Here is a 22,071-nt window from a genome sequence, read left to right as displayed (position 1 = left end):
GACTTCATGGTTAAGAGGTCTCGGACTGGTTTGGGACTGCGAGACTCTCACTGAGGGGACTGACTGTCACTGCCCTGACAGTTGGGACTATTTGACGAAGACAACTGGACTGTTTGGATGTTACCAAACCAGGATTAGAGTTTGTTCCTGACCATAGATTCTGGAACACCATTCTGAATTTATTTCCCAACACTTCTAGAAATTGACGGATCAAAGATGAACTTATGTATGGAGCGAAACAATAAATTTCTGTCAATTTCTTTTCATGGAAAGTCTTCTTCAGTTTCCGTTTCTACCAAATGCCAAATGTTGCTTCTCAAAACCATTCACTCATCAAATTCTTCCCGAAAACAGTTCAAAATGTCAAGTTTTTCCTAAAAAGGAACACAAATCTGATTACTACCCTTTTCATCGATGGGTTTCATGAATCTGATCCACAAATGACTTTGGCCCTACTTTACAAGCAGCTAAACTCAGCTAAAGTTGAGCTTACACAATTTCAAAAAAAAAAAAAATCAAGACCAAGTCCCACTTGGCAACCGTGGAGACGAGAACCAGTCTGATTGGTTGAAGAAATGCATTCTGACTGGAGGGGAGAGCTGCTATTGGCTGTTGATTTTTACGTAATGCTGGTTACTCCATATGCTACTGACCTCTGAACTCTCTAATTGGTGATGCCGTTCGATTGTTTCTAGGTTTTTGAGAGCAATGAATCTGCTGGTCAACTGATCTACTTTTTTCGTTTTTTGTACGGTTTGGTCTACATTTTTGAGTAGATTTCATTATTTTCATTCTATGAGGAAAGTATCATTTTAGATGGGGCAACGAGAGATGGGATTTAGTTTTGTTGATCTACATACTTGTCTACATTAATCTGTGTATTAAATTATGTATTTGCCTGGATTTTGTACAGCTACACTGAGATACTTTCCTCAGATACGGTAATTTTTTATCAAGATCTGGCTTTTATTGCCTCACTCAGACTGGGTGAGGTCAATTTGAGTAGACGGGTAGCTTTTGTAGCAGCGCCGCGCCAGATAAAGGGTAAACCCCCATCATTAAGGACCTTAGCAGTTATACAGTGACGTTAAACTGGTTAAATGTCTAACAAATAAGCAGACAAATGGTCGGTTTCACCAATGATTTTTTCAGCTTCTTGAAGGCCTATTAAGCTAACAGCCTGTTAAGTTCCATTTGATTTGTGCAGGCTCAACAGAGTTGTTAAGCTAACAGGCTGTTAAGGGCTAAAAAGGAGGTTGGTGAAAACCATCCGAAGTCAATTTTACCTTCTAGAACGCGGCCCAAAAGCTGATCGCACTCTTCCGCTCGGATGAGACTCTCGTCCAGTTCCATGTCCACTCCTCCATCACCATCACCTCCATCTTCACCTCCAGATAGTGGCGGATCCAACAGGTCTCGCTCCAACTTCTCTTCGTGACACAAGTGTTTCAAATTCATGACCGTCATTTTGAAAGAGCGCGGGAAAATTCAAATTTTGAAAAGACCCGGAAAAGTTCGAGTTTAGTTTGAGTGAAGGAGTTTAATTTTGAAAAGGCCCGGGAAAATCAAATTTTTGAAAAGACCCGGAAAAGTTCGAGTTTAGTTTGATCGAAGCTGTTTAGGTGCTGATTTTGGCTTTCTATTAGTCCTTATCTCCTAATTATTTATGAAGTTTTATGAGATATAATATGAAGATATGTGTAATTGTGTATGAGGAACAAAATGTCTTAGATCGAATGATGAGTACCCGCAGTCTATGCTTCCCCGAAGCCAATGCGCTGATCCCTCGTGATCGTGATACGTTTGCAGTCCGTACGAAGAATTCTTATGCTGCCTTGGAAAAGTTGAACAGCGAAGATACCCACCGTAATAACTACAACACTGAATTTCCAGAATTGAGAACCAACAAACCTAAAGTTCATAGAAATATTACACATTACTTTCCCACATAGAATAGCTCTCCTAGAAGCTAATCCTGACCAGGATTAAATGATAATCCGAGTTTAAAATTCGGCCCTTAAGAATGTTTAGAGATGACAAAGAAGGAATCATCATGATGGAACTAAATGTAATGCAATGCCAGATGCCCCGTTCAAAACTGCGGAACAATAGTCCTAAACAAAAATGGACGCGGCACAAAAGGCATCATGAAAATTAAAAGTTCTATCACAAATAAAGCTGACAAAGTTCTTCAAACGTCCGGCATTTCGTGAACATGATCGTCAAAAGTTAGAGATATGGGATAATCCAAAAGATCGAAAAAATATTAAAAACTAGTGAGTAAAACAAACAATTCAAAAGTCGTACGAACTAATTTATGGCAACTTTCAATGAAAAACAGTCTCAATTTGAAAGGAAAATTAAAATGAAAACAAAAATACATATAAACAAACTAATGATACGTTTCTTAAAACTGATAAACAAAGGAACACAGCTCGAAATTGTAACCAAAGTTTTTATTATTTTGGTAATACTGGTAATAAACAATCAGTGGGTAACTTCAATGAATTATTTAAAATAATAAAAAATCAATTGATTAAAAACAAAAATTTAGATTTTAATGAGTATAGATATTGTTCGCTTAATCCAGGCTTAGTTTAAAAAACACAACAAAATAATGGAAATTAAAAATAAACAAAATGTTCTTATCATAATGAGAAATCTTTTTGTTTACACAACAAAGGAACAATTTTGGTCCAATTGGCAGACACAGGTTACACGAAAATCGACCAAAAATAATTAAAAACAATCGTTTAAAAAAACAGAATAATAATTTTAACAGTCCGAAAAAATAAAATAATTGGGAAATAAAAATAAACAATTTCGATTAAAAAAAAGGAGCAGTTTTTTTGTTCATTATTTTCGGGGGTTAAAAAAATCGATCCCCAAAAGTTGATAAATATTATGAATGGGCCAATTGAAGATGTTGCCGAGACAACCCAGTCACGTGTTCCTGGTTTGGCTATAGTGAGTAAAAATCGTAGTACTAAACACGAATGGCAATCGGCGAACAGAGCCGAATGCGACCCGAACGGGTGATGGAAAAAATTCAAGACTTAGTAGAAGTGGCAGTATACACAGAACCCAGCATTAAAAGTTAGAAGTAGGTAGTAGGTACAGTAGAACCTCGATTATTTCAACTAATTGGGACCGAGGGTAGTTGAAATAATCGAAAGTTGAAATAATTGAAATTCCGTATAAACACAATGAAAAAGGCGCAAAGTTAGGTACAAAAGAACAAAAATGGTTAATAAATACCCTATATTGGACTGATTTTGGGGTTGAAATTATAGATTCGTCCCCATGAGGCGAGTACGTTGAACTCAGCGCGGCGGGATAACCTCGCGCTAGTGTTCATATGAGTGCCATGGCCCAGTTTTGTACTCTGTACTGGGGAGGTGAATGAACCGCGAGTGTTTTTAGCTAACCTGACCCCATTTGTGTTCAATATTGCCCTAGCTAAGTGAGGACTGTTCGGTGCCCTGGTGACAGAAGGAACATTGGAGGACGACTTGAGACTTTTAAAGAGATTGACAAAAATGATAGAGGGTTGAAATAATGGAGGTTGAAATAATCGAGGTTGTACTGTATACGAGAACCCATAATCATCATCAAAAAATTGGTAGGAGTATACTTTGCTGAAGTAGAGATAAAGAACTCATAGAAGCAGTCAGTGGAATCTTGACGGATCATAGAATACATAGATCTAATGATGACATAACTGAAGAAATGCATAACTATGACGTAAATGATGCAATTGATGCACTAATTGTTTGGGAAAGAAGAGAAAGAACACGTTCAAGTCGACAAAACAATAATAGTCCGGAACCAGATAATGAAGATAGCAACAGTTCCCAATCCCATACTTCCCAGACTAAAGAGAATAAGGGGATGAGCGACTTTCTAAAAGAGATAATGTATTGTTGGGAAAGACTGTAAGCTCCAAAGACATACTATGTACATCAGAGAGCAAAGCACCCTTGAGGTAGTATCCTAGGTACTCAGTCAAATAATGGGTACTTAAGGAAATCAAAAGGCTGGCCGCCCAGTCTGGACGGCCTCAAAGGCTGGACGGCCAGCCTAGGTAGCCTGGAGGGTAGCTCGTCTGGCTTGTAAGCGCTTGGTCGTGAATACTCGCCCGGGGCGAAATTCATCCTAAACAGCGTTCTCGGAACGGTTGGCTTTCTCCTATCCTGTCTTCCTTCTCTCTTCGCTTTCGGGACGATAAGGCCTTAGCAGTTACCGTTCCCTCTGTCAAACCTCAGAAAAAAGCAAATTTTGAATCAAATGTTTGTTACAATGTGTGTAAAAAAAAAAGATGTTTTTTTTTAATAAATATGGGTGTGAATTTTCAAGTTTTATGGCCAAAGTTGCTAATCATTCTAATGAACTTCTTCTAGAAGAAGAACCAAATTCTACTGTTAGACTCTGGTATCAGATTTGCCTACGAGGTCTGCTAGCACCACACGCTGGTCTATTGTTCTCTTCACTTCCTTGTATTGCAACACACACACACACACATATGCCATCAGAATTTGAGCACAGGTGTCAATGTCCTGTTATAGCACGGAGGCATAATATGTATGTCCCGGTACGTGTTTCTTTGTTAGCGCACAGGCAATCAGGTGTTTCTTTTGTATCGAGGTGGCTTACTGACTCGCTTTCCTTGTGACGGGGTGTTTCAACAGGTTAGGGAACTACTAATACTAAGTAGCGTGAGCACATAATCCGAAAAGTATCATGGACGCAAAGAATAACAAATTCAGAAATACTGCTAAGAACGAAGAGAACTCCACAGGTCCTGAACATAGTCAAATTAATGTAGAAAGCTACAAAGTCTCCGTCACATAATTATGAAGCACTCTGAGAGATATGCCCTTTTCCAGCAAATTATACAAGGAAAGATCAACAGCGAAAGCCCTTCTCTAGCGAATTCAAAGAGGAACGAATGACAACAAAGAGGACCATCAGGATGGAAGAATGAAAGAGAGAAGGGAGGTGGAGAGAGAGGATTTGCAATTTGCACCACCACTTTCGTGTTCCTGGTAGAAAGACCTTTAATTTGATATATAGGTCGACTAGGTTTGGATAAATCTTTCTATGGGGACGGACAGACACAGACAGACACCGAAGCGAATACAATAGCCCGTCCACTATACCTTTTGTTATTACTATCGCAATAATAAAGGAAGGACGGGCTAAAAAGAAAGAGATGAAAAACAGACAGACACCGAAGCAAATACAATAGCCCGTCCACTATACCTTTTGTTATTACTATCGTAATAATAAAGGAAGGACGGGCTAAAAAGAAAGAGATGAAAAGGAGAGGAGATAGAGAGAGATGCAAAAGTAAGGAGATAGAGAAAACTTCAGTGAATTAAATAGGTAAAGCTAATTTCTGATTGGATAATGCATAATATCAACAATACCTCTCTCTCTTGCTCTAGCATTGCTCAGGTTATTTTAAACCCCCTGAGGGGGTTCGAACTAAATACCTTCATGTCCAACACCCCTCTACGTATCTTTATCCAATGCCACATACAAACATACTCAACACTGGAACGGTATATTCGATTTATAAATGGTAAATCTCTCGAGCTCTAATAACAGGGGGTGTAGCTCAGATGGTAGAGCGCTCGCTTAGCATGCGAGAGGTACGGGGATCGATGCCCCGCACCTCCAAAATTTTTGGCGTTCGAATATTGTTCCTTGGAGTTTTTTATGTGCGGAATGATAGGTGGAAATCCCATAGGCCAATTTATTTTGACAGAAATGGTGAAGAAAAAAGACTTTAGTTTTGAGTTCCATGTCTAGACAGACACTCGATCTGAATGCTTTTCTGAGTTCCATGTCTAGTTCCATTTCTTCCTTCCTTTTTTTCTTTCTTTCTTTCTATCTTTCTTTCTTTCTTTTTTTCTTTCTTTCTTCCTTTCTTTCTTTCTTTCTTCCTTTCTTCTTTTTTTTCTTTCTTTCTTTTTTTCTTTCTTTCTTCCTTTCTTTCTTCCTTCCTTTCTTTTTTTCTTTCTTCCTTTCTTTCTTTTTTTCTTTCTTCCTTTCTTTTTTTTTCTTTCTTCCTTCCTAAAAAATTCCCGGAGGGACGGGCCCTGCTTGTTTCTTCCCTTACTATACTTCTTCTTCCTAGCCTTTTCCTATTTAAATAGGGTCGGCGTTCTTTCCTTACTATTAAAGTTAATATTTTTTTATTATTTTTATTTATGACTTTCTTATATCTGAAGTTTTTGACCACAAAAATACTGGCCATGCAACAGAAGAATTGCAATATTCACCACAATAACAGATACCACAAGTAGATACCTAAAACAGCTATATACCTATAAAAGTAGTAATAACAGAACGTTCCTCATACCTATATTTCCTATTTGTCTATGCATGAGTGATATGCATGTCATGGTTTGTCATGGTATTTAGTATCTGCCACAACCATAATATCTGCGTTTCAGGAACAAGATCGCCCAAGTAGGTATGCCATTTTGCAAAAAAATTGCCAAATATTCCAAATGTTAGGTACGTTTAGTTAGGAGAACAAAAAATGAGATTCCCATTGAGATTTCTTCCTTCTCTTCTTTAAGGTATTGCATGAATTTTTTTTATTGATACTTAGAAGAAGAAGAAGAAGAAGAAGAAGAAGAAGAAGAAGAAGAAGAAACGATAGGCTCTATTGTTTTATAGGTACCAATATGAACAGATGTAGTGCAGTGTATTCAAACTACCGCTATGATTTGCAATGGATGTACCTTACCTACATAATCATCATGCACTTCCTATATACAGGGTGGCCCGAATAAAACTAGATCACTCTGGTTCTCCCCTCAATAAAACAAAATTCGATCAAAATCATCTCAATTTCGGGATTAGAGCTCCGTTCGTCCATTGTGGATTTTTTTTTATTTCCATCTGAAGTTTTTAACCACAAAAATACTGGCCATACAACAGAAGAATTGCAATATTCACCACAATAACAGACACTACAGGTAGATACCTTAAACAGATATACCTAAAAGTAGTAATAGTAATAACAGACCTCATACCTATTTCCTATTAAATTTGTCTATGCATGAGTGATATGCATGTCATGGATTGTCATGGTATTTGGTATCTGCCACAACCATAATATCCGCGTTTCAGGAACAAGATCGCCCAAGTAGGTATGCCATTTTGCAAAAAATTGCCAAATTTTCCAAATGTTAGGTACGTTTAGGAGAACAAAAAATGAGATTCCCATTGAGATTTCTTCCTTCTCTTCTTTAAGGTATTGTATGAATTTTTTTTATTGATACTTAAAAGAAGAAGAAGAAACGATATTAGGCTCTATTGTTTTAGAAACGTCAAATGTGAACTGATGTAGTGCAGTGTATTCAAACTACCGCTATGATTTGCAATGGATGTACCTTACCTACATAATCATCATGCACTTCCTATATACAGGGTGGCCCGAATAAAACTAGATCACTCTAGTACTCCCTTCAATACCACAACAAAATTCGATCAAAATCATCTCAATTTCGGGATTAGAGCTCCGTTTGTCCATTGTGTCCTTATGAAACCTCTTCTACCCAGCCTCTATCCTCTATGAAATCTCTTCTACCCAGCCTAGCTCCCTTGTGAGCGCTAGGTGGCATTTCAATTCCCGCCCGGACCTAAGTTTATTGTGAACTGATAAAGTTCGTTCTCGGAACAGCTGGCTTTCTCCTAGCTTGTCTTCCTTTTCTCTTCGCTTTCGGGACGATAAGCAAAATGTTGTTACAGTCCTCTCTATCCAACTTCTAAGAAATATATTGAACTTTTTTAAGTGAGTACAACACTAGGTACAATACATAGGCTAAATATGTACAACAATACATACATAGTACATAACTATACATAGAATAAGATCGAATGCAATTGGATGACAGACCGGCAAACGGCAATGGACGACTTTATACTGGAGTCAAAAGGTTCGAAAATGAGCGTCAAAAGGCAATATGAGTTAATTCACTGATTAAAATTAATTAAGATGATTTCAAAGAGCTTTCACAGGCAAGATATGAAGGTTTGAGCTTGAATACTTGTTTAAAATGATAATACGTGATATTTATAATGAAAATTATTTTTAAGTGACTTACAGTACCTACTAACGACCTACGCCATGCGCCACTTTTCCTCCTAGCCAGAAAACACAAAACTGATCTCACACATAGGGTCTCCAGATCAAATTTTTAAAAAGTAGGACATTTGGTTCCAAAAACCCGGACATTCCATGGAAAACCCGGACATTTCCCAAATTTCAAAATGTATAGTTTGCACTGGCTTTCTCCTAGCTTGTCTTCCTTTTCTCTTCGCTTTCGGGACGATAAGCAAAATGTTGTTACAGTCCTCTCTATCCAACTTCTAAAAAATATATTGAACTTTTTTAAGTGACTTACAGTACCTGCTAATGACCTACGCCATGTGCCACTTTTCCTCCTAGCCAGAAAACACAAAACTGATCTCACACAACATAATCATAACGGGAGAAAACAATGATCTAGCTAACTGTTTTCACCTAGGTAGTACATGTTCTGAAACAACAACTACAAAACAACACATCATCATCTCAATCCTTACTTCCTAATAACTGGACCGCTGTCTGGACCCAATTAGCAATTATATATATACCCACATTAACATGCAATAAAAACAGTAAAAGTATTATTTTGTGTGCAATAAAAAAAAAAGAATTAATTGTAATAACTATAACAGGAATTACACCCGTGATTACCATAATTAAACCAGTCGGTATAACGGTTAACGGTTATTATGATCTACTGTTCCAGTGAAAGTTGTGGGCCTCTTTTATTGAGCGAGATTTAACGAGAGGTAGAGTTTCAGGTAGGTATCTTGTCAGCAGAAAGCCAGCTGTTCTGAGAACGAACCTTATCTGTTTAGGATAAAAATTTTGTCCCGGGCGGTAATCGAACCTGGAGAGCTTACACGACAGGCGCGCTAACCTCCAAACCAACTGGGGAAATGGTACATTTGAAAGGTTGTCTCTTATCTTTTGTATAGTTTACGAATGTGTGCAGTTGTGAAAATGTCATCTCCACCAATAACCCAAAAGTTAGTCAAAATAGCTCCTAGTAAAAGTATCAACATTAAATTGGTACGGTTCCCACCATCGACAAAAGTTTGTACTCGTTTTTCGATTGCAAATATTTCAACGGGTTACTTTCTGGTGTTCTCGTGTTGAGCCAGCACCTAAATGGGAAGTATTGTGTCTCTTCTCGCCCATCTGATGAGAGGCATACTACGGGATGGGCATGCTACGACACAGACCACAAGCGTCCAATGTCGCAGTTATTTCATCGCTACGAAATAAAAACGGCGGTGAAAAACTCATCTTAAAAAAAAAAAAAAAAAAAAAAAAAAAAATAGCAAGCCTCATTAACTTGGAGGGTAGCAAGTCTGCCTTCTAAGCACTAGGTCGCGAGTTCAATTCCCGCCCGGAGCGGTTTTTATCCTAAACTCTTAAGGTTAGTTTTCGGAACGGCTGGCTTTTTCCTATCCTGTCCTCTATCTCTCTTTTATTTCGCAATGATAAGACCTATAACCAGTTACAGTTCCCTCTGTCAAACCCATTGAAAAAAAAATAATAATGATAAATGAGAGGCATACTACGGGATGGGCATGTTTTCGGAACGGCTGGCTTTTTCCTATCCTGTCCTCTATCTCTCTTTTCTTTCGCAATGATAAGACCTAACCAGTTACAGTTCCCTCTGTCAAACCCATTGAAAAAAAAATAATAATGATAAATGGAAGGCATACTATGGGATGGGCAGTCTACGACACAGACCACAAGCGTCCAATGTAGCAGTTGTTTCATCGCTACGAAATAAAAACGGCGGTGAAACACTCATCTTAAAAAAAAGGTAATTATTTAATTAATACATAATTATTCATATTTCACCCGGGTTTGAACCCACAATCAGCCTAGCTCTGTGTTTACTGTTTACTTCCCAGAGAAAGAATCACAAGAGAGAGAGTGGAATGAATTGCATTCCGCGTGTTGCATAACAACCAGAACTAGTGAAAGTAAACTGCATAGGAACTGCAATTATCGAGAGAAATTGGTACGGTGTGTGCGGTGTGCAATGATTGTAACCGGTGTGCAACGGTGTGGTGATGCGGTGAGTTATGACATTGCGGTGAAGGTGGTGTTCATCGTGAAATGATCTGGGGAGCAGTCCACTCAATTTTTGTTTGATGGGGTCATGGAGATTTAAAGTCACTGTATAAGTTTAGACTGCGAGAGTAAAGGAACTTTTCTGTTCTATGCTGGTAGTATGAACAAGGTATATTCTATAGCTGCGATGGTTTTTAGCTTTTTAGTGACGGTGCTTATATTATGTGGAAGTTTATTCATCGGCGACAAGCTACCCGCACCTCCTCCTTTTGTTTTTGGTGACGGAGCTTATACCCTCCATTTGGCGACAAACTAACCGCGGTCCGCTAATACTCACATTGAAGCTCACCCTATTTACATCCATTATTAATTCATCAGACCTATGTAGGTACCTACATATGTAGGTACCTGCCTATGTAGGTACCTATCTACCTACCTATTAGTGCTTATTTATACTGCTCGCATAGGACTGAAAAGTCCCTTTACTCCAGCAGTAGGCTACTATTATTATTGTGGTCGAATTCTCAAATTATATTGAGGATAAAATTCCATACCTCGGCTGGGATTGAACCCACGCCCTCCTGTTTACCAGTCGAGCGCCTAGACCACTACACCACCGAGGCAGGTTATTAATTCATATGACATCAGAAGTCATTTTTCTACCTGTCTCCTCAGCTCCGTGTCATACCAACCCCATCCCTCCATGATTTATGACGACAGAATTTGTGCATAGATAGAAATGAAGCCAGAACTTGAAGTGGAGAGAAGAGCAGTCGAAAAATTGAGAATTTTATTTTCGCCCGGTCGAGGGTGCCGGGGCTATTCACCTTAGGTCGTGGCCCCAATGTAGGGCACCATTCAGTATAATGAGACGAGTATAGAATACACCCAGGGGCGAAAAATTCGGACCGAATTGCATTTCCACCCTTCCCTCTTACAGTCTTTTCTAACTGTTTTTTTTTTTTTTTTTTTTTTTTTTTTTTTTTTTTTTTTTTTTTTTTTTTTTCAGAGGTTTGATAGAGAGATTGAGGAAGAAAAAAAATCACAGAACTTTCGCTATCTATGCCAAGTTCGGAAATGTAAAACAAACACCAATTTGATCACTCTTGAGAACCAGCTTCGAACGAAAGTGAAACTTGGCCCGGCCTATCTAGGTCTCTTCCTCAGAACCACTTTCTCCTGGCACGGTTTGGTCTGAAAGTGAGAGTGTGGTTGTTTTGTCTGAAGAGAGTCTTCGAGTGAACAACCTCTAATTGGAGCTGGCGCGACCTCTGGGTGAAGTAATCGGTATGCATCAGTCAGAAAATGACATCGAAATCCATACATCACCGTGCCGTTAGAAAATGACGATCGTAGCAAACGCTCCCTCTTGCGGAATGCTGGGAACTGACGACAGAGGGTCTAGATGCATACGTTATCGTACCATTACATCGGCATTATTAGCAAGATCGTCAATTTCTGACGGCACTGTAATGTATAAATTTCGACGTTTGTCGTTAGTTTCTCAGTACTCCGCAAGAGCGGAGCGGAGGGGCATTACTTATTGTTAACCTGAATATTTTGTGACGTCACAGCCTGCCTTGGTGAAGTGTATTGAACTCTTCTCTCTCATTCTAATCAATCCCAAGGCCTTGGTTAACCCTTTCGGGTGCTTATGTTCATGGGATGTTTGAATGTTTCTCAATTGAGCCCGGCGATTAAAGGAAGAGTTTATTACTTTCTATTATTTATTTTTACTATGTATTATTATTTTACAATTCTGTCTAAATGCAGATGTTCCCCAAATTTTCAATCTTATTTCCAAGGTATAAGGCGGAGGAAAACCTTCTTATAACGCCTTTCCTAATTTCGAAAAATCTCAACTTACACAACAAAAACTATTAAAAGTTACAAGAAATTTGTTAAACCATTAACCAATCAAAATCGGCCTTAACTTGAGGATGCAAAGGATGGATTCGACACTTAACAAATCGATTCAACTCCTTCTAAGAGTGATATGAAAGGCTTTGGCCGCAAACACCTTAACTGACCTCCTTCGGAGAAATTCCGAACCACTCTATTTCGGACCACTGAGCCCGAATGGGTTAAAGTATTGGTACCATTCATAATTCCCGTGTCCCCAAATATTGTTCATAGTGTGTCATGTAAGAGTAGGTAATCAGTACACATTATACATAGGCTAAATATGTACAACAATACATAGTACATAACTATACATAGAATGAATACCTAGGTACAGTTATACATGGGCCTTAATATTATATACATGGGATAAATAGGTACAATAGTACATAGGCCTTATTCACCATAGATGAGTACAACAGTACATTAGACTACATAGCCTGAAACAGTACAACACTAGGTACAATACATGGGCTAAATAGGTACAAGAATACATAGTACATAACTATATATAGGGTGATATATAGGTAAAACAGTAGGTACATAGGCCTTATTCACCATAGATGAGTACAACAGTACATTAGACTACATAGCCTGAAACAGTACAACACTAGGTACAATACATGGGCTAAATAGGTACAAGAATACATAGTACATAACTATATATAGGGTGATATATAGGTAAAACAGTAGGTACATAGGCCTTATTCACCATAGATGAGTACAACAGTACATTAGACTACATAGCCTGAAACAGTACAACACTAGGTACAATACATGGGCTAAATATGTACAACAATACATACATAGTACATAACTATACATAGAATAAATACCTAGGTATAGTAATACATGGGCCTTAATACTATACATGGGATAAATAGGTACAATAGTACATAGGCCTTATTCACCATAGATGAGTACAACAGTACATTAGACTACATAGCCTGAAACAGTACAACACTAGGTACAATACATGGGCTAAATAGGTACAAGAATACATAGTACCTACATAACTATATATATTATATAGGCTGATATATAGGTAAAAGAGAGGTACATAGGCCTTGTTCACCATAGATTAGCAGAACAGCCCATTATACTACATAGCCCTACAGGACGCTGTACCTTCCAAGCTAGGCTGACCCGGGTATCCAAAAATAGACCCTAACACACATGCACACCGGAGAGAAAAAAAGCTGCCGAAGCTACCTATCTCTTCGCGTGACCCTAAACAAAGCCTTTGCAAAAAGCCTGAATGGAAAATTCGCCCACTTTCAAACAGCATAATCAACAGGTAGCCAAACGCTGTCATTTCCTTACCTATCTTGCCCCTTCAATGAGTAACACTCACGGTTAGATAAAACGTCATACATGAACGTAAGAATCGAATGTGTATGTTGCGCCTGATATTTGAAGTGTGTATGCAACGTGCGAGGGATTTTTCTTCGTTTTTGCAGGCGTTTGTTGGTTATTTATCAGGACAAGATAATTAAATTACCTTGATACCAGATACCTTGTCATTTTGTGTCATTTAATAAAATCTACTATTTTTACTTTTTTTATGACCTATTTTGTATTTTCTCAAAAAAAAAGTGAAAAAAAATTCGAAAAAAGATGAGGATTTGAAGAACCCTTTCAAGTTACAATGATTTGAAGAACCCTTTCAAGTTACAATGACTGGACTTGGTTCTCTAGTCCTCATGAAACAGAGAAAAAACAATTTTATTGTCTCTAAAATTATCCTTTCACAGAAATATTCCGTGAAAAACAGGCAAAAAATCGTAAAAAAAAACATTGTAAAAAGGAAAGGTTAAAAAACTTTTCCTTTCCGATTCTCTCCAAAACTCCAAACAGATTCACTCCAAAATTCCGTTCTCTCTCAAACTCAACAATTCGAAGCAGTTTCTCCCGCACTCCGCTAGATCGCAGAACTCAAATCCCAAACAAACCAGAGTTCATTCACTGGGATCGGAAAATTACACTTGTCCCCCACGTGGCTTACTCCACGTGCTATACACCGGTATACACGTGGGGTTGACTGGCCTATTGTAGCATCGATGCACCCGTAACCACGTGTCGTTGACTGGCCTAATGTAAAATGCATCCGTATACGCCCTGTTTATTTTAACACGCATTTTTGTATACCTTGAAATATACGTATATATCTTATGTAATTATGTATATTCCTTTTTAGTCCAAAGTAGGACGTGTATTTATTTTTTTTTATGTATAAAAAAGTATAATCTTCCTAAAATATTGACATAATGTAGATAGATAGGTATATTATTTCTGTACAAGGTTTATATTTATATGCGTTTTACATAGGATTTTATATACTTATTATCATTGACACGCATTATTTTCATATACATATGTATATTATATACGTAGGTACCTATATGTAGATTTATTTATGTTATGTACGTGGTTTACCAATATGACGTTTACATAAGGTTTTATATACTTTGTTCAATGTGAAGGTCATCTTATCTCTCTGATGAGTCGTATACTTTGTTTCGTTTGTTTACTTTTTGTTTACAATTTTGGTTACGAATATTTCCGTCATATTTTTTTGTGTGTGTACTGTGTAGGCTGTAGGCTGTGAGAGGTGTATTTTGATCTGGAAGTTGTTTTGGTATTTGCGTTCATTGTAGTATTTGTTGCTAGTAAATTATTTTGGTATGGATTCTGGAAGTGTTTTGGAGACTGGAGAGGTGGAGAGATACAATTATTATTCATGAATTATATTGGTATACCTATTTTGAGTATTTTGTTGGTGTTGGTTTTGGTACTATTTTGAGAGTATTCCATATAGCAAATGTTTCATTTTCATTGAACGCAGTAAAACGCAGCTTAAACAGATTGTTAGAACTACTTAGAAAGCATCGAAAAGAAAGCATTTCGTGCGTTCACGTAAAAAAAAAAAAAAAAAAAAAAAAAAAAAAACTTTAGAAAGCTCTTCTTGACACAGAAGTATAAATTTTTCACGAGCAAAACTCCGAAACAAGTGTGAAAAGCTGAAACAAATTCAAGGTCATTGTCGAAATGAAATTTCGTAAAGCCCTGGGAAATGGAAAAGTGGGAGAAGGAGGTAAGGAAGAAAGAGTAAGAGAGGAAAGGAGGAGGAGAAAAAGAAAAATTAATAAAGAAGAACAACAATAAGAAGCAGAAGGAGGACGAAGGAGAAGTAAGAAGAACGAAATATGTAGGTATCTATCTACATACCTATATGGTACTTGGGAAACTCGAGGAAAGGAGAGAAGAAGAGAAAGAAAAGAGAGAAAGAGAGGAAAGGAAAAGGGAGAGAAAGGGAGGAGAGGGAGAAAAAAGGAGAGAGGGAATGACGAAAATTTTCCAAGCTCCAAATTTATCCCACGCAAGCGTTTTTCTTCCCCTCTCTTCTCTCCCACTTTCTCCCCCTTCCATTCCTCCCACCCCCCAAAAATTTTCTCTTTTTCCCTCCACTTTCGCCGAAAAGTTCAAGGTCGACCTAACCTTGGTGTTAATGCCCTCGTTTCTCGTTTTTTACTTTCTCTTTTTTTCCCCACTTTGTTTTTCCCCTCCTCCTTCTCCCCCTCTTTTTTTCGTGAGGGCTAAAAGTCTTTTTTACTTTCTATTACTACAGTATAGCGGAGCTATACTAGTAATGAAAGTATTGCAATCGGTCCAAATTTTCAAAATCGGGAAATGGTTGGAAATATCCGTTTTGGGATCCCCTGATGTCAAAAAAGTGATTTTTAGCCCACGTATGTAGCCCTCTTTTTTTCGTGAGGGCTAAAAGTCTTTTTTTTCTTTTCTTTGTATGAAAAACCTTTTTGAGCTCGAAATGTTTTTGGAGTGGCCTTCTGGCCATTCTTTCTTTTGTTGAGAAACAAAAAATAAAACCAAGGTCAACTTTTTTGCTTTTTTTTGTAAACGTTTTTTGTTGGTGTTTTTATGTTTTTCACCAGTCAGCAGGAGAACTTTGATTTACAGTCTCTGCACCATCAAGTTGTCCAGAGGCTCTATCAACGATTCTACGATCCCATTTCCCGATATGCCAGGGTAGGAAGGACACCACAAGAAATCAACGTTTGGAATAGAGTAAACTGTAACAACTGAGGTCTTATCGTCCCGAAAAGGAAGAGAGAAGGAGGACTGGATAGGTTTTTTTTTTCAAATACGTATTCCGCAAATGTAATAGAAAGTCGTGTGATGTTCACACCAGATTTTTTTTTTTTTTTCTTTTCTTTTTATGAAAAACCTTTTTGAGCTCGAAATGTTTTTGGAGTGGCCTTCTGGCCATTCTTTCTTTTGTTGAGAAACAGGAAAAAATAAAAACAAGGTCAACTTTTTTGCTTTTTTTTTGTGAACGTTTTTGTTGGTGTTTTTATGTTTTTCACCAGTCAGCAGGAGAACTTTGATTTACAGTCTCTGCACCATCAAAAGTTGTCCAGAGGCTCTATCAACGATTCTACGATCTCATTTCCCGATATGCCAGGGTAGGAAGGACACCACAAGAAATCAACGTTTGGAATAGAGTAAACTGTAACAACTGTCAGGTCTTATCGTCCCGAAAAGGAAGAGAGAAGGAAGACTGGATAGGAGAAAGCCGGCCGTTCCGAGAACGAACCCTAAGTTTCTTGTTACCAAAGACCTTTCTTGTTACCTACAACTTGTTACCAAAGACCTTTCTTGTTACCTACAACTTGTTACCAAAGACCTTTTTGTTACCAAAGACCTTTCTTGTTACCTACAACTTGTTACCAAAGACCTTTCTTGTTACCTACAACTTCCTGAATCAAATATATATATAAAAAAAGTGCAAAGTGTGAATGTGGGTGTAGGCCACCCCCCTTAGAATGCACTTTATCGATCCAGAAATCCGAGCCTTGGAAGCCCAAGACATTTAACCGCGCCGAGTTTTTCCAATGCAAGGGGGAGAACTGGAAAAAAATAAGGGTGAAAAATCCAAGACAGGAGAGAGAGAGAGAGGAGGAGGTGGTGGGAGAGGGAGAGAGAGAGAGGGAAAGAGACAGAGAAAGATAGAGAAAGAGAGAGAGAGACAGGCAAAGAGAGAGAGAGAAAGAGAGAGAGACAGACAAAGAGAGAGAGAGGGAGGGAGGGAGAGGGGGGGGTGAAAAACTACTTATGTAAGACGAAGAAAACACCCTTAAGCACTTTTGATTTCCAAATCAGGGGGAAAATTTCCTTTTTCTTTCTCTTCTTTTTCTCTTTCTCTGTCTCCCTCTCTCTCTCTCCCTCTCTCTCTCTCTCTCTCTCTTTCCCTCTCTCTCCCTCTCCTTTTCTTCTTCTTCTTCCTCTTTCTTCCTCTTTCTCTCTCTCTCTCTCTCTCTCTCTCTCTCTCTCTCTCTCTCTCTCCTTTTCTTCTTCTTCCTCTTTCTTTCTCTCTCTCTCTCTCTCTCTCGCTTCTCTGTTTCCTTCCACCTTCTCTCTTTCTCTCTCACGTTTCTCTCTCTCTCTTTCCTTCCGTCATTCAATTACTCTCCTTCTCTCTCCCCATCTTCTCTTTCTCACCATTAATTTCTTTTCAGACCCTCTTATTCCTCCCCTTTTAAGCCTCTTTTACCCAGAATCTTTCTAACCCCTATGTAGAAACAGTATAAAGCCCTATACGTAATAAAAATAGCACTATAGCCCTACAACCCTACATATTATATCTGTACCTTACTCTAAGAAGTCAAGAGAGGAAAATGAGAAGACATCTTGGAAAAGTAAATGGGGGAAAAGTCTACTAGGGGAAATGTACAGCATTAAATGAGGGGAAAAAATCACCTACATATAATTATGTGTATGTTATGTAAGAAGGTAAGGTAGGGGGGGGGGGCGTGAAAAAATGAGAATATGCCCAAAGGGGGCGCCATGCAAAAAAGTTTGAGAACCACTGGCATAGAGGAAGGAAATGAAAAACACTGTGTAATAATGGCATAGCAGTAAAAATTGAAAAGGGGGTGAGAGAGTATGTGAATAATGTGAGGCAGTAAAGTGCAGGCTTCTCCATTGAGAAAGAAAGCCTTGTAAGCGCTAGGTCGGGGGTTCGAATTCCGCCCCGGGCGATCTTTCCTTTTGTTATTCTGAGGTTTGATAGATGATACTTTGTAGGTACCTAAGTATTAAAAAAAGGGTTTATTAATTTCAGTTTATGGGGTTTGATGGATGAAACTTTGTACGTGTTGTGTTGATTTATCGTGTAACTTTGGACGTACGTAATCTTTTTTCAAGAGATTTGATAGAGGGAACAAGTGTGACAACGCGGATGTCATACCGTCTCCAAACCAAAGAGAGAAGCAGGACAGGATAGGAGAACGAACTCCGTCTGTTTAGGATAAAGTCACCTCGTGCGGTAATCGAACCCGCGACCTAGCGCTTAAAAGGCAGCCGCGCTACCCTCCAAGGTAACTTGGCTGCTGGCTTATGTGTGTTTTATCTGTTCATGCAAATGCATTCATCCCCCTCAATCCTTCCATGCACCCTCTCTCTCTCTCTCTCTCTCTCTCAAGAGTGTAGTGGGGTGAACGTACTTTGAACAAGAAAAGGATCATAAGGATATGGGTGGGAGTGGGGGGTTGAATAAGATTAGGGGGAGGGTGCAGGTTGTGGGTGGTGGGGTGGTAGGATAAGAAGGGTAGTGGAACACACCGAGATGTGCAATGGATGCTGAATTTAACCCTTGCAACAGTGCAACTGAGAAAAATATAACTATACATCTGGATGGGTAAAAGGCAGAGCGGACCAAGTTTAAAAATCAAATTTTGAGTATAGGTAGGTATAGTTGTATAGTATATCGTTCGAAGGAGAGCAAAAATATCTACATATTTTTCAAAATTGGGTGCTAAATTCACATTGGTGTTGTATTGAAACGAGAGCAAAAACAAAACGGCACCTGTCTCACCCAGGGTTAATGACAAACGTATGTTTTCTTCTGCCGAAGGATTTTAGTTTCAGCGAGGGTTGAAAGAATAAAAATAGGGTAAAAACGAAGTCTAAAAATAGGGTTAACATTGGAACGCAGAAATAATAAGGGTTAGTGCAAGGGTGTATTGGAATGGTCGGGATAAAATTCCGATGACTCGGAAAAATCTGCATTGTGGGTATGGTCTTCACTAGACTGGTGTGAATTACAGACTATCCCCTATCTATCTAGTAGATGTTAACAAACAAGTAGTCTGTAGTCTTGTTTGTTAACGTCTACTAGATAGGGGATAGTCTGTAATCCACACCAGTAAAGTGAAGACCATGTCCAGAAATATGTATCCACACTTTTGTCCACAGATAACAATAAATGGACCCAGCCTGTTTAGCTTGGGACGTAGATCGTCTGCCTTGTAAACGCTAGGTCGCGGGTTTGATCCCCGGCCAGTGAGAACTTGATCCTAAACAGATGTGTTGTTCGTTCTCGGAACGGCTACGGCTGGCTGTCTTTTTCCTATTCTGTCTTCCTTCTTTCTTTGCTTTTGGGAACTTTCTTGTTAGCTACAACTTGTTACCAAAGACCTTTCTTGTTACCTACAACTTGTTACCAAAGACTTTTCTTGTTACCAAAGACCTTTCTAGTTACCTACAACTTGTTACCAAAGTCCTTTCTTGTTACCTACAACTTGTTACCAAAGACCTTTCTTGTTACCTACAACTTGTTACCAAAGACTTTTCTTGTTACCAAAGACCTTTCTAGTTACCTACAACTTGTTACCAAAGACCTTTCTTGTTACCTACAACTTGTTACAAATCTTTGAACTTGGTGTTCAGTTTGAACTTTTCATACGTGAATCAGCAATTAATTGAATTATTAATTCTTGGAAAACACACACACCACACACCAACAACACAAAGTAGATTAAACTAGCAATGAGGGATAGGAGTACAGGAGGAGGAGGAAGATTAGGAGAAAGAAGAAGAGGAGGAAAAAGAGGAAGAAGAGGAGAAGGAGGAAGAAGACCTTCGTCTGGCAATAACGAAAAGGAGGAGGAGAAAGAGGTATAAAGAAGAGGAGGAGGGGGAGAGGAAGGAGACCCTAGTCTGGCAATGAGAAATAAACTATGTAGTAATGATGAAGAAAAGGAGAAGAGGAGGAGGAAGAAAGAAGAAGAAGAAAAAGAAGAAGAAGAAAAAGGAGGAGAAGAAGAAGAAGAAGAAGAAGAAGGAAGAGGGAGAGGAAGAGACAGACAGTCGGCCGATGGATAATTTACTCGGTGAGTTCCAATGTCCAATGGGTGAGTCACGGGGCTAGGCTGTCTCCATGAAATGGAAAACATGAGAAGGCAAAGAAAATATGAGATATGTATGAGTAAAAACATGAGATATGAGTAAGCATGAGAAAACGGTGGAAATGTCAACTATAGGTATTATTTATTCTGCTAGAATGCTAGATTGAGGCATGGAAGGCAACCTTCACACTTGGCTTTCACATCGGAAATCCCATGTTCGATTCTCGAAGGGACTTTAAACATGGAGAACACCAGCCTGAAATTTCCCTTCCTAAAGAATTAGCAAAGTTTGAGTGCGAAGGGCATCCACTCGTAAAAATTTTGTAGCCAAACCCAATGTCAGCCCAAAGCAATCGTCTGAGAGGTTGACGAAAAACGCCGACCCCGTCTGAACACGCGGGAAAAGGCGAAGAAGCTTCTTCTATTCTCTTAGAAACCGTAGACTGTTGTTGTCTACGTTTCCTGTCGTGAAGCAAAGAAAATATAGGCCTAGGGGAGAATTAGGGGACAAAAGAAAATATAGGCCTAGGGGAGAATTAGGGGACAAAAGAAAATATTAGGGGAAACGAAAATATAGAATTAGGGGACAAAAGAAAATAGGCTTTAGGGGAAAATGTACGTCAGTATTAGGGGACCCGGAACAGAAAGAAATAATGTATTGGGGGAAAAGTATAGATATAAACAGGGGAATTCGATCCCCAATATTGAGAGAGAGAAAAATACAGGCATTGTGGGGTAGAAAAGTCTAGAACAGTGATTCCCAAACTCTCAGGAGGTTAAAGTCCCTTAAAATGTAGTAAAGAGGCCGCGGAGCCTTCACAATTGAAATAGGGAAAGTAAAAAGGGGGCCGCGTAGAAAAACAGTTTGGGAACCGCTAATCTAGAAGCTTTATGTGATGGCTGAAATCAAGAAAGCACAAAAGAGAAAAGGGAAAAGAAGAAATACTTTCCTAAGAAGAAGAAAAGAAGAAATACTAAATACTTTCCTTCTTATGCTGTTAATATACACAATATAGGATAAGGAAAGTAAAATGGGGGAAAGTATCTCTAAGAAGAGGGGAAAGTGAGAGAAGGAAGAGAGAGGAAAATGAGAAGGGAGAGGGATAGAACGAGAGAGAGAGAGAGGGGGAGAGGGAGAGAGAGGGGGGGAGGGCAGACAGGTTATACGTGAAGATTTAATGTATTCTTTTGCTTTTATTTTTAAAAGTACGGGTAAGTTCTTGTAATGTTTGATGTCTGTCGGTATAACATCATACACAAACAGCCCACTTTGAGACTTGGGTGTACGGGCAAGAGCCCCAAAAGATGGTTTAGGCTTAAACGAATCTTAATCAAGCTTGTTTGTTCTACGGTGCCTCATAAAAAAATCTGGTGTGAACATCACACGACTTTCCTTATCCTATTGAATGATGCTTATTTGAGTGTTCTTTTACCCTAACTTTTACAATATCTATAACCGTTTAGTCGATATAGCTGAAAATCGCCAAAAAAACGGTAGGAAACCGCCAAAAAGCGGTAAAATGCCGCCGAGCGTTGCACCGGTCTTAACCAAAAGTTTCGTGTCGCATCCTTGTCACATTTCACAGCTACATACCAAATTTCAAGTCTCTAGCTCTTACCCTTCTCGAGATATTTTGTTTACAGACAGACACACAGACAGACAGACACACACACGGACCAATGGCTGAAACTTTGAATTTAGGCTCTAGGGAGCTCAAAACGTGTTTTGGCATTAAAAACTGACCATCGAAAATTTGACCCGATTACATTACTTTCCTTCCTATAGGATAAGGAAAGTAAAAA

General features: G+C 38.7%; 1 protein-coding gene and 1 non-coding gene across 2 annotated transcripts in view; one reads left to right on the top strand and one right to left on the bottom strand.

Moving 5' to 3' along the window:
- The window catches only part of LOC113466402 (formin-like protein 13), an 85,420-nt gene that overhangs the window by 11,790 nt on the left and 51,559 nt on the right, over positions 1–22,071 (bottom strand). The gene's annotated exons all lie outside the window — the stretch shown is intronic.
- On the top strand, positions 5,610–5,682 carry Trnaa-agc. The gene has a single exon. It is a non-coding gene; the product is annotated as a tRNA-Ala (tRNA).

This window comes from Diaphorina citri, unplaced genomic scaffold, assembly GCF_000475195.1.
Source record: "Diaphorina citri unplaced genomic scaffold, Diaci psyllid genome assembly version 1.1 scaffold262, whole genome shotgun sequence".
Lineage (NCBI taxonomy): Eukaryota > Metazoa > Arthropoda > Insecta > Hemiptera > Psyllidae > Diaphorina > Diaphorina citri.
This window is presented reverse-complemented; position numbering and strand designations above follow the sequence as displayed.